At 43.1% G+C, this 11,862-nt stretch overlaps 1 pseudogene; it reads right to left on the minus strand.

Moving 5' to 3' along the window:
* LOC112266007 lies at positions 1–10,492 on the minus strand (annotated as a pseudogene).
* Positions 10,493–11,862: the final 1,370 nt, after the last annotated feature.

Genomic DNA, 11,862 nt, shown 5'->3' on the forward strand with positions numbered 1-11,862 from the left:
TCAAGAAAACAAAAATCAAGCCCCAATAAAGGAGACAGCCCAACTTGGCATGTTGGTGGATGCCAAGAGGGGTCTGTTCTGACAAAGGATTATCGTGCATTGTGGGGGATTGAGATTTTTGAGGAATGTAATCCCAGTTCCCTTATTGCAGTACACAGAATAAATCAGAGAACGTCCATTTTCCCTTCACAACGTCTCCTTGTCCCTAGTCCCATACAGAGCCAGTACTGCTCATTCCTCTTCTTCCTCCTTGATGTGGTGGGGTCCCACTAGCGCTGCCTGCGGTCAGACGTGCTGGATGCTGACGATCCCCATCAAAATGGCATAGCCCAGCATGGAGCCCATGGCGAACAGGACCGACAGGATTTGGTTGCGTTGTTCATGGGGCTCGTTGTCAAAGTCACTACCATCCGAATAGACGGACACCTGGGATGAGTGTCAAAAGAGAAGAAAGCATGAAGTCTCTGCACATAGCGTATCAGAACAAAACCAGTTTTTGCAATTGATTGTTAATACAGTTAGAGTTTTCAGTGTTTTGGAGTTGAGTATCACACTGCTGGACTAGGTACTCAAGATCAGTACGTCTCAACTCTGGTTCTCGAGTATCCCAAACAGTCCAGCTTTTTGATACAACCAGTCAACCAATCACCCACTTGACAAGTTAAAATCAGGTGTGTTTGCCCTGTGCTACAACAAAAGTGACTGTACTGTTGGGGATACTACTCGAAGAACGGAGTTGAGAAATAATACTCCAGGGAACTTACCTCCGCCCTCTGAGGGGAAATAGAGGACCAGGCCGTTGGTGCAGTAGTGCCGCAGGTTGTCCTGGGAGTTGAGGTGTTGGTGGAGTTTCCCAGTAGGCAGCTTCACCTTCAGCAGGGGGGCTAGGTGACCGAACACATTGGCATCCAAAGAGGATGGGCTGTGGAGACAATGCACAAAGTGGCTCCATCACGGCAGTATGGCTTTTGAACTTAGCCGAAGTTCACATAATTTGCTTTGCATCCAATTTAGCAAAAACATTTAACATAATTTGCATTTTCTGCACAGCAGCCAATTACGAATCCCTGAAGAAGAACTTGTGTAAGCCCAGGCGGTGAGAGAGCAGGTTCATGCACTCCAGCACGTCATGGTAAAGCTGTGGAGGGGATCCAAAGCACCCAGACAACCGTCAGCATGGACATACAGAAGCATTCTCAGCCTGAACAGCTGTATTTGCATTTATGAAAAAGGTCATCAGCAAACAAGTGCACATGGAGCTTATTTATGACCCATCCCTCAATGAAGCCAGAACATGGTTATGTGTACAGTTAGTTAAACCAGGGATGGGCAACTCCGGTTCCCCCCAAGGACCGGAGTTGCCCATCCCCCAGTTACAAACTGAGTCAATGCACATGTTGATATAGCATAACAAATAAAATAAAACCATTTTTAGGGTGGGATCTTTGAGAACAATACCCCTTTATTATTACCCCCCCCAACCACCTCACTAATTATTCCTGAACGTGGTTTCCATGGAGATGAACCGCCTGACCCAATTACCACGTGTTGTGAAAACACAGACTGTTTTGGCTTTTTTCAATTACCATGAACTACCCTCTCCACGTCAGGGTACCAAAGAGGCAATCCAGGGGCCTCTCTCTGGTAATCGCTAGCTGCTATTTACAATGTGGACTACTTTGATGATAGTCCATCCATAGACTTGGCCGTATAACCCTTATCATTTCACATCTTATTGTCATCTCATGTTTCACCTCCTTTCTCTGTGCTTCTCAAGACACTCTTTCATCACTCCCCTCCATCTCTTATTTCTCACTGTCTGAATGATCAACTCTTTGTTCCTCTCTTTTGCATCACCCTCCTCTTCTTTACCTTTCATCTCCCCCCTCCACCTGTTACCTGGCCATTTGCCAAATCCCATTGTGTCAATTCACACTCAGTCTTATCTTCTCCAACAACATGTATTTTACACCCTCAACCGTCCCTTCTCACCTTCTCCAGCTGATGCCCGGGCTCCAGTCTGGGGTCTCCCCTCACCAGCCTCAGCCTCTCCAGTTGCTGGTTGTGAATGTGGTTGGGCAGCAGAAAGTTGAGTGGGAAGGTGATGTTCTCGGTGTTCCAGCGCCGCGTCACGTCCACTGCTCCCAATTTGTTAATCTAGGTCCAAAAGGCTCCATAACAGCTTCTACCCCCAAGCTTAAGATTGCTGAACAATTAATACAATGACCACCTGGACTATTTGCATTGACAACCCCCCCTTGTTTTTACACTGCTGCTACTCGCGGTTTAGTATCTATGCATAGTCACTTTACCCCTACCTACATGTACAAATTACCTTGACTAACACGTGCCTCTGCACATTGGTACCCCAGGTATATAGCCTCGTTAATGTTATTTTATTTTTAACTTTTTTTAAATGTAGTTAATTTAGTAAATATTTTCATAACTACATTTTCTTTAAACCGCATTGTTGTTCAAGGGCTGGTAAGTAAGCATTTCACAGTAAGGTGTTGTATTCGGCGCATGTAACAAATAAAATTTGATTTGATTCCAGCAGACACTGGGAGATGAATTCACCTTTCAGCAGGACAACAACCTAAAACACAAAGCCAAATCCACACTGGAGTCGCTTACCAAGAAGATAGTGAATATTCTTGACTGGGCGAGTTACAGTTTTGACTTAAATCTGCTTGAAAATCTATGACAAGACTTAAAAATAGTTGGCTAACAACAGTAAACAACCAATTTGACAGTTATTGAAGAATTTTGAAAATAATAAAACAGGCAAATGTTGTTGAAGCCAGGTGTGCAAAGCTTATTTGCACTTGAACTTTTACCCCCTTTTCTCAGTCTTGTCCCATCGCTGCAACTCCCCTACGGACTTGATCGAGAGTCATGCATCCTCCTAAACACAACCCTGCCTAGCCGCACTGCTTCTTTTCACACTGCTCGCTTAACCCGGAAGCCAGCCGCACCAATGTGTCAGCTTGCAGACCCCCAGCCCGCCACAAGGAGTCATTAGAGTGCGATGGGACAAGGAAATCACGCCTGGCCAAACCCTTCTCTATCCCGGACAACGCTGGGCTAATTGTGTGCCGCCTCATGGGTCTCCCGATCACGGCCAGCTGTGACACAGCCTGGGATCGAACCCGGGGCTCTATGCAAGCACAATTGCTTGCACTGTGATGCAGTGCCTTAGACCGCTGTGCCACTCAGGAGGCTCTATGCATTTAATTTTCAATACATTTGCAAAAAAATCTAAAATATGTTTTCCCTTTGTCATTATTGTGTGTAGATGGGTGACAAAAAAAATCTAATCTAATCCATTTTGAATTCGGGCTGTAACATCAAACTGTAGAATAAGTCAAGGGATATGAATACTTTCTGAAGGCACTTTAGATAGATGGAGGGGAATAGAGGGGGAATACAGTATTCGCTTGAGCAGTGGTCACCAACCGGTGATCACGATCGATTGGTCGATCACCAAGGCATTTTCTATTTCTTATTTGTTTCGGGTGAGAGGCAGCCTCACTGCTGCTCCCTCCCTCCCCTCAGACTGACCATCAGATGCAGGCCATCAGTCAAGTAAAACAAATAAGCTACTTATTATGCTCACTTAGCTGTGCCACAATTAATACAAAAAATTATCTATTACCAGTGTGATCATACGCCAAAATTGTTGAACTATAATTTCAAAATGGTCTGAGAAGAACAACACTGACAGGTAATTCAAGCACAGCCAATATGCTGTGGGCTAATTGTGTGCCGCCTCATGGGTCTCCCGATCACGGCCGATATAATGTATTGGGCCTATAAGAAAATCTGTGCGGTAGATCTCAGCTTGCATTTTGACTCAGAAAGTGATCTTGACTCAGAAAAGGTTGGTGACCACTGGCTAGAGCAACTAGATACAACAAATGATGATCAAAAGGCACTTCATAGATCCAACACAACGATGAAGATCAAATGCACCTTTTTTCGAAACAGACCTGTGAATTAAGAGGACAGGACCACCCTGACTTTCCAACAGTTGATCCTTTTGTTGAAAATAACTTCAATTGCTAGGACTGCTATTTTTAAATCGAGATGTTTGACGACATGATGCATGCAATTTAACCAGGGGCATAACAGTATTTAACCTGACCCTCTTGGGGTCCCATTTCCCTAATCGTAAGGCCATACTGTTGTTTTATTCCCAGAGGCTCGGTGCAGATGCAAGGGGTCACCCCAGGTGTCGTCAAAGATACCTGAGACTCTTCTGCTTGTTTCTAGATGCAACTCCATCCACCCTGAGACACAATGTCTGTCGCCCGTTTCATTACTGCCCTCTTTTACACAGGATGCCAGATGCTTTTATACACAAAATGCGGCACAGGTTGGTCATGGTAAACTTATGAGGATTCTCCACAGGGCCCAAAGAGAAAACACAGGCAAGCCATGTCTGTCCCTGAGCCTTGTTCCAATGTTCATACTAGCCTACTACTAAGAATACATGCCCGATATATTGCTGCACACTAAGTGCTATGCTAGAATGGAAATTGGAACATGGCCAGTAAGCTTGGTACTATAGCTGCTAATCAATGCTCAATTAAGCTTCAAAAGTTTTGAAGGCTTCAAAGGCTTTGACGATGAATGCCTACTTCCCCTTTAACCTTAAGCTGAGTAGAAGTCAAATATTCCACAGTTCTAAAGAATATTTCACAATAGCTTACTTTTCTTGTAATGTTGAGAGAGAAACTGCATTACCAAGACAGAACCTAGCATTTAACCTTGCCCATTGAAGGTCATGCCAGGCGAAAGCATTTAGAAAGCATATCTATTAGGAGTGGGTCAGACAGAGTTTCTTTTAGCTTTTTCAATGACTTGAAAGCGTTCCTGAATCCACAGGGGTATCTGATCCGACTCCTCCCCCTGGCACAGACTAAAAGAGCAGAAACCTTTGATATTTTTTTTTTATCATCAACCTCCACCGAAAGGCGATAATGGGAATGTTAAAATGTGGGGATGTTTTTTATTTGTCTGTGTGTGTGTTAGGGTTAGGGTTTTTTAGCATGATCTGCTACACCATAGCCACCCTTTTACTTCTCTCTTCTTTTTCTCTGTTCTACATGGTATGTGAAAAGAGAAAAATAATCCATTAACTGTCTTCTTTTTCGTTCCTCCATCACCCTCTCCACAGGCAGAAGTTATCTCACCAATGCAGGCAGCAGTTTCTCCTCCAGTAGGAGCCAGAGTGTCTGCCCCTCCCTTGGCTGAGAGGTCATAGTCAGCATTGTATTTCTGAAAGGCAGGACAGTCAGCCACTTAGTTTAGATATTGGGATATCAGGTCCTAGATGAGAGCATGGATGCATGGTCCCCCTTACAAAAGAGTCAATAGAATTCACTAGGAAAAAAGGCATTGCAAAAGTTAAACTTCTGGTGAAAAGGCCTTTACAAAGCTCAAAGAGTTTGAAGAATGAGCTCAACATCCACTGAAGTAGCTAGCAAGTTTACTAGATAGCAACAGTAGAGTGGAGGCTGCTGAGGGGAAGGTGGATCATAAGAATGGCTGGAACGGAGCCTATGGAATGGCATCAAACATGTTTGATACCATTTCACTCATGCTGCTCCAGCCATTACCACAAGCCTGTCCTCCCCAATTAAGGTGCCACCAACCGCCTGTGCTCCAGTAGTTGCCTTGGTAACCAAAAGAACAGACTTGCTAGTTTAGCTAGCCAAACCATCAGTCCTAGCTTGCCATAATGAAAATCAAATTCAACAATGCCAATAAGGTTTACAACTTGGCTTTTGAAAGTACAGAAGCTCAATAGAACATGCAATAATGAACTATAGCCATTGAATTCTACCGTGCTGATACACCATGCGTTATAGGGAAATAATGCACGCTCTAGAATGCCCTTCAAGCTAATCAGAAACACGTATTCAACAATGCCATGGTATAAGAAGTTTTAAAACAGTGAAAACCAACTGTAATCTTTAAGAGAAAAGTGCTGCCAGCTTATTCTGTAGTGTAAATTTGAGCACTAAAGTTTGAGCACTGTTGTCAACACAAAGCAACCACAAACCATCTATTAAAAACCTTGTTACCAAAAGAAAGACCATGGCAATCATCAGTGTCAATAAATGGAAGGATCCTAGAATGACACCTTCACTTACCCCTCATCGTTTGTCCACTTCCTCTACACATGGACCCTTTGCCAGGACTCATTAACCATAAACCTCTTTGCCAAGACGCATAACTGTCAAACCGCTTCCGTAAACCACAATAACTATAAAACACTTTGCCAAGACCCAAGACTAAACTAAATGCCATGACCCTGACTTGCACACTCATTTCCAATGAAGTTTTATATTGTCATTGTCCAATGAAAAGTATAATGAAAGCAATTGAAAGCAGTCATTAATTTATAAATACTGTGAATACTAAGGCCAATATAAGTGTTTGAAAACACCATTTGAATTTGAACGCTGGTCTTTTCCTATGGTGAAATATCTTCTCTTTTTTTGCTGTTGTGAAAAAACAAGCTTTTCTTAGGACTCCAATGAGACGGTCCCAATTCAATCCCTACCCCTCCACCCTGGCCCTAACCTCTCAATCTGTAAGGTGGAAGCAATATGGTGGACGCTTACCACAACACTGCTAAACTGTTGCACAATCTGAGAGATATACTACAAAGCAGGATCAATGAGTTAAATCAAATCAAATGTATTTATATAGCCCTTCGTACATCAGCTGATATCTCAAAGTGCTGTACAGAAACCCAGCCTAAAACCCCAAACAGCAAGCAATGCAGGTGTAGAAGCACGGTGGCTAGGAAAAACTCCCTAGAAAGGCCAAAACCTAGGAAGAAACCTAGAGAGGAACCAGGCTATGTGGGGTGGCCAGTCCTCTTCTGGCTGTGCCGGGTGGAGATTATAACAGAACATGGCCAAGATGTTCAAATGTTCATAAATGACCAGCATGGTCGAATAATAATAAGGCAGAACAGTTAACTTTGAGAAAGAACCAGAAATAACTATTGATTGATTTCTGAAAGCTAAACTTAGATGTGTTTTGTTGAGTTCACCCTCCCCCAGGGTGCACATTTTTGGTTTTCACCCTAGCACTACACAGCTGATTCAAATAACCAAGTCATCATCAAGCTTTGATTAATTGAATCAGCTGTGTAGTACAAAGATATGCACCGCGGGGGTGGGGGGATGGACCGAGTTTGGGAAACTCTGAATTAGACCATGTCCATTTCAAGCTTATCTCCCTAAAATATTATATTAAGGCATGTTAGCTGGCTAACTCATTGATCCTGATTTGTAGTATACCCTCCGGTGACTTTATGAGAGACCCCTCTTATCTATGCATAGAGTTTATGATCTACGATTTGTACACCTGAGACTCATAACCCAGCCTAAAACACTAAATTAAGCCTAGTGAATCAATATGCCAAGACGTTCTACCAATACAAGTCAATGCTCATAGCCAGTTAACCTCAACTTATAGCCAGTTAACCTCTACCCCAAGACTCAATGTCCATGATCAATAAACCACCAGTTCCCTAGACACTAATATATAAGGGCCTCCAGTTTGCCTACCATCTTCCTTTTGCATACCAGTAGTATCAGTATCACACTGATGCAGGTGTCCCTTCTTAATATGTTTCTTAACCATACTTCTTAATATGGTTGGTATTCTGACCAGTTGCATCACTGCCTGGTACGGCAATTGCTCGGCCTCCAACCGCAAGGCACTTCAGAGGGTAGTGCGTACGGCCCAGTACATCACTGGGGCAAAGCTGCCTGTCATCCAGGACCTCTACACCAGGCGGTGTCAGAGGAAGGCCCTGAAAATTGTAAAAGACCCCAGCCACCCCAGTCATAGACTGTTCTCTCTACTACCGCATGGCAAGCGGTACCGGAGAGCCAAATCTAGGACAAAAAGGCTTCTCAACAGTTTTTACCCCAAAGCCATAAGACTCCTGAACAGGTAACCAAATGGTTACCCGGACTATTTGCATTGTGTTCCCCCCCAACCCCTCTTTTACGCTGCTGCTACTCTCTGTTTATCTTATATGCACAGTCACTTTAACTATACATTCATGTACATACTACCTCAATTGGCCCGACCAACCAGTGCTCCCGCACATTGGCTAACCTGGCTATCTGCATTGTGTCCCGCCCACCACCTGCCAACCCCTCTTTTACACTACTGCTACTCTCTGTTCATCATATATGCATAGTCACTTTAACCATACCCACATGTACATACTACCTCAATAAGCCTGCGGTGTCTGTATCTAGCCTTGCTACTCTTATTTTCGAATGTCTTTTTACTGTTGTTTTATTTATTTACTTATCAACACACACACACACACACACACACACACACACACACACACACACACACACACACACACACACACACACACACACACACACACACACACACACACACTTTTTACCCCCTTTTTAAAATTATTGATATGTTTATTTATTTATTTTATTTTTCTCCGCACTATTGGTTAGAGCCTGTAAGTAAGCATTTCACTGTAAGTTTTACACCTGTTGTATTCGGCGCACGTGACAAATACACTTTGATTTGATTTGATTTCAGGTGAACACAACAACTAAATAACTAGTACCCAACCCAACTATAGATGAGGATGTCTTCTAGAGATTCATCATTACCATGTAGTCACTGGAGCTCAAGAAAACCCTTCTGAAACCAAGTTGTGCCTTGGCAAAATAGGATTTATTCTGCATGCCCAGAATATATAACCAAGAGAAAATCCCTTGGGGCCAAAAGCATTACACATTGGACATCAGTTCCTGACTATGACGATCCCCACAAATGGTTCTGGATATCAGTCACCTGTTTCTTAGAACAGTTTAGTGTTACATAAACACACATCTGTTTCCTACAGAATAGCTCCTAATTTGGAAGGGCATGGTTACCCACATGTTTCCTGTGTAAAGGGATGGGGGGTGGAGGGAGAGGCTGTCTTTCACCTGTTTAGTATTAATCTCCCCTGTGGGAAGGGGAAGAGACATGGTGGGAATAGGACTCACCTGTTTTCTCAGGTGAATGATGACATTACTGGGTTTGGAAAGACTACCAATACTTTCCTCTGTGGTCTTCAGTGCCGGCAAGGTACCTGAAACGAGGGACCAGAACAGTCAGCCCAAAGGGCGCTTTCAAGATCGTCTTTATTGCATTCGTGCTGAGCAGATTATCAGACCTTACAACACCTGGAAAAGTGTTTAACATCTCAGCAACCACATTAATATGATATAGAGATCTTCTAAGATGCGTAGCGAGATTGCAAAGAAAACGACCAAAACCGTAACCATTATAACCACAGACTTGTCTGAACCCCCTGTGGCGTGAAGAAGACAGGAGGCTACAGCCAAAATGGGCTGGAACACAAAGGAGGTTGTATTGGGAGAATTAAGAATGTCAGGTGCTTGCGAACCTTTTGGTGCTTGCAGACGTTTTGTTACCCCACGACCTGTGAACCCTGTTCTACTCTAGTGAGAAGAGGGGGAAAGTGAGAGCTTCCTGTCCTCATATATCAAACCATCGCTCTCTATGTTTCTCAGGGTGAGTGAACGCAGACTGTGAAGTAAAGCTATGTTCTACTCAGGTGATGTGTGACCCAGTGACTGTATGACCTGTGACCCTTTACTGAGTTCAGTGAGGAGGGAAAGGTCTGATTTCCTTTTCTTCTCCCCCTTATCTCAGAAGAGTGTAAAGTCGGGTTCACAGAGGGCAAGTTCATTCCAAAAAAAGGCATGGTGAGTACAAGGGCTGGGAATTACCTTACAATACGGTATTGTGATTCTCCTGATTCTATAGTATTGCGATTCGATTGCGATTTAATGTTCCAAACATATTGCTCACTGATGCAGAGAGACGAGAGAGGATGAGAAAATTACTTTAGATCTGTCATGGAAATAAAAGTGATGAAAACATGTTGGCTCACTATTTAAAGAAGATGGAGAACAAGCTGAAAAGGATGACAAATAGTGGCATTTTGGCGCAGGTGGCCGACTAGCGCTAGCTAACTCTACCTAGAAAAAAATAGCAAAGTATTGACATGATATCATCCAAAATAATACTGTGAATTGTAACTGTATACATTTTTTCCCCCCATTACTGGTGAGTACCTATATCAGAACATAACATAGCAGTTCCCTGGATTGGAATTACCTGTGGGATTTCTCCAGAGGTTGGTGATCTTGTGGACTTTGAGTGGAGCGCCAGGAAACTTGGCATAGGCCTAAAAGAAAGAAAAAGATATGGATGAGAAACGGATGAGAAAACAGTTTCCAATAAAGGTGTCATGACTCCATATAATAATAATATATGCCATTTAGCAGACACTTTTATCCAAAGCGACTTACAGTAATGCGTGCATACATTTTACATATTGGTGGCCTCAGGAATCAAAACCATAACCCTGGCGGTGGAAGCGCCATGCTCTACCAACCCGAGCCATACAGGACCACAATAACACTTTGGTGCCTCCTACTTTATGACAGTGAAACGCCTCGTTTACCACAGAGATTCTTATCCAGCAAGAAAATCACCAGATCGCACTGACGGAAATTACATGTCTTTGGAACTGAAGAGAGGTGCATGACTTTTTTCCTGCCAAATAACTCATTACCTTCTGAAAAGTCAGTGAGTGATAAAAGAACACAATGTCTCCTTCAAAGACAGATCTTTTTTAGGAAGACTCAAAAGGCAGGAATATCCAGGATTATCCTGCCTTAACAAGACAAATGTGTACTGGCCTTATGCTGACAGGGGAAGTGTCTGAATTTTTCTATTTTTACTACATTTGAAGTTAAACCCTGGGATATGTCAGGCCAACAAAATGAAACAACCAACCTGTGCTCCCTAAATTATGCCTACGTGTAGGCCTAGGCTAGGCCTCTTGAAAGTTGAGGAGGGGGGGAATACATTCAATATATGAAAACAAAGACATCAATCATTGCTTTGGCACGAAGTAGGCTAAAATGAGTTGCCCTTACTGGGCTAAATTACATGTAGCTTGGTGGTGGTGGTGGTGGTAGTGGTAGGGGGGGAAGAGAAAGGAGAGGGGTGACGAGGCCCTAGGTTGTCTTTCTGAGTTTCAAACCCCCCATTTTCGGAACATGCCAGAAAACCGCAGTTAAAAAACATTAAACGCAGATACCCTCACCCGGGACTGTTTGCAAATTCCGCTGAGGATTGAGGCATTCTGTGGCGAGACGAGAGACAAGCTCAGAGCGCTTTATAAATCATCCTCGTTTTTGGGTGTCTGCAAGGGATGGAGTGGAACGCATAGCCTATTTCAAATAGAGAGGGCATTAAAAACCTACAGAACACCAAACAAACAAAATACAAGCCAAGTACGCTAGCCTCAACTTGGCCCAAATTTCTAATTTATTTTGAAATTCATCTTGGAAATGTTCAAAACAAGGGCCTGAACATGGCCAACACCATACTACAAATAGCCTAGTTTGATCCAGAATTTAGTTACTGGAAGGAGCTAGCCTAGAGTAGGATATACAAAAAAGTATGTCAACATTAAAGGTAGGCTATGCCTGGATAATAACAAAATCATTGACTTTACCAAAATTCCCGGGTTTTTACATAAATCTTGGTTGTCATATTCCTGGAATCAGGAGAGAAAATAAGTACAAAACCTGGGAATTTTAGGAAGGTTACTGGAATGTTGCAACCTTATATACTTTTATTGTTAAGTAAAAAACAAATCGCTGGAAAGTCAAAGAATGAAGACAGCAGCTAGACCAGAACATTGGTACTCAGCCAGATGGATGTGTATACAAGAAAATGACCTTTAACCCTCCCACAAGAGCA

Source organism: Oncorhynchus tshawytscha, linkage group LG13, assembly GCF_018296145.1.
Source record: "Oncorhynchus tshawytscha isolate Ot180627B linkage group LG13, Otsh_v2.0, whole genome shotgun sequence".
Lineage (NCBI taxonomy): Eukaryota > Metazoa > Chordata > Actinopteri > Salmoniformes > Salmonidae > Oncorhynchus > Oncorhynchus tshawytscha.